This window comes from Equus caballus, chromosome 14 (genome assembly GCF_041296265.1).
Source record: "Equus caballus isolate H_3958 breed thoroughbred chromosome 14, TB-T2T, whole genome shotgun sequence".
Classification (NCBI taxonomy): Eukaryota; Metazoa; Chordata; class Mammalia; order Perissodactyla; family Equidae; genus Equus; species Equus caballus.
The window spans coordinates 63,159,991-63,161,864 of record NC_091697.1 but is presented as its reverse complement, the minus strand read 5'-3'; the positions used below and the strand labels follow the sequence as shown (position 1 = coordinate 63,161,864).

The following is a 1,874-nucleotide window of genomic DNA, read 5'->3' as shown; positions in this document are numbered from 1 at the left end:
CTGGTGTCCTTATAAGAAGATGGCCATGTGAAGACAACTGCACACAGTGAGAACACCTTGTGACAATGAAGGGAGAGATTGAGGTTATGCAGCTGCAGAACAAGGACCACCAAAGATTGCTGGCAAACCACCAGAAGCTGGGGAGAGGCAAGGAATCTCCTTCAGTTTTCAGGGGGAGCATGGACCTTAATTTTAGACTTCTGATCTCCAGAACTGTGACACAACAAGTTTTTGTTGTTCTAAGGCACCCAGTTTGTGGTACATTGTTATGGCAGTCCTAGCAAACTAATATACAATTATATTTTTATATAATCGCTTTTTTACAATGATGTAAAGGAAAGGATACCATAAATAAGACCCCTACCTATATCAGTGTCAAGAGACCTTGAGCTCTTTGCCACATGTACGGTGAGAATGAAGACCATCCTCAACAATTATGGTTGATATTCCAGAAAATGTTGACATCATTGTGGGGGGATGCACAGTTATTGTGAAGGGTCCCAGAGGAACCCTGCAGAGGGACTTTAATCACATCAATATAGAACTCGGTCTCCTTGGAAATAAAAAGAAGAGGCTCTAGGTTGACAAATGGTGGGTGTCTTAGTCAGTTTGGGCTGATAGAATACCACAGACGGGGTGGCTTATAGGCAACAGAAATTTATTTCTCACAGTTCTCGAGGCTGGGAAATCCAAGATCAAGGTCCTGGCAGATTCAGTGTCTGGTGAGGACCTGCTTCCTGGTTCATAGATGGCTGTCTTCTTGCTGTGTCCTTACATGGTGGGAGGGGCATGGGAGCTCTCTGGGGTCTCTTCTATAAGGTCACTAATCCAATTCATGAGGACTCCACCTTCATGACCTACTTACCTCCTAAAGACCCCACCTCCAAATACCATCACACTGGGGATTAGGTTTCAACATATGAATTTGGGAGGGACACAAACATTCAGTCTATAGCAGTGGGGAAATAGAAAGGAAGTGGCCACAGTTCAGACTATCTGTATTCGTGTACAGAACATGATCGAGGGTGAGATCTTGGGCTTCCATTGCAAGGTGAGGTTTATGTGTTCTCCCTTCCCCATCAATGTTATGCAGGAGAATGGGTCTCTTGTTGAAACCCGGAATTTCTTGGGTGAAAAATACATTCGGGGGGTTCAAATGAGGCCAAGCATTGCTTGTTCAGTATTTCAAGCCCAGAAAGATGAGTTAAATCTTGAAGGAAATGATATTGAATTTGTATCCAATTTAGCTGCTTTGATTCAGCTGCTTTGATTCAGCCACAACAGTTAAAAGCAAGGATATCAGAAAAATTGGGGATGGTATATGTCTCTGAAAAAGGAACAGTTCTGCAGGCTGATGAATAAGATCTAAGAGGAAACAACAAGATGCCGGATGATTGCTAAGATCTATTTGTGATATTTTAAAGATGCAATAAAAAGTCTTCTATTGATTTGGGACTTTTTCTAAAAAAAAAAAAGAGAGAGAGAGAGATCCCGATAGGTCACTTCGGCAATATTACGATCCATGATCCTTAATAAAAAACCCCTGACAATTCCATGTTATAATGTAGAAGACTATAATTATAACAGTGCTCAAAATACCCAAGGGCATGATGGGATGCACGTGGTGTACTGCACAACTGCTGTTCCTTGCTCCGGACCCAGCTCCTTCTTGAACCCAGAGGTTCTCAAACTCTGTGTGAGAACCCTCTTGGTAAGATCTCTCCGTTTCCTCCCTCTCTTCCCTTTCCCCCTACTTCCTTCTTGCTCCATTAAAAAAAAAATTCTATAAAACCACCGAACAGAATTTATGAAAACACTGGTGCTCTTTAGATGGGGAGCCAATAATATAACTAATCTGTTCTCAATGTGATAAT

At 42.0% G+C, this 1,874-nt stretch overlaps 1 pseudogene; it reads left to right on the top strand.

The window, feature by feature from the left end:
* The first annotated feature begins 414 nt into the window (after positions 1–414).
* Positions 415–1,362, top strand: LOC100063619 (large ribosomal subunit protein uL6-like; annotated as a pseudogene).
* Positions 1,363–1,874: the final 512 nt, after the last annotated feature.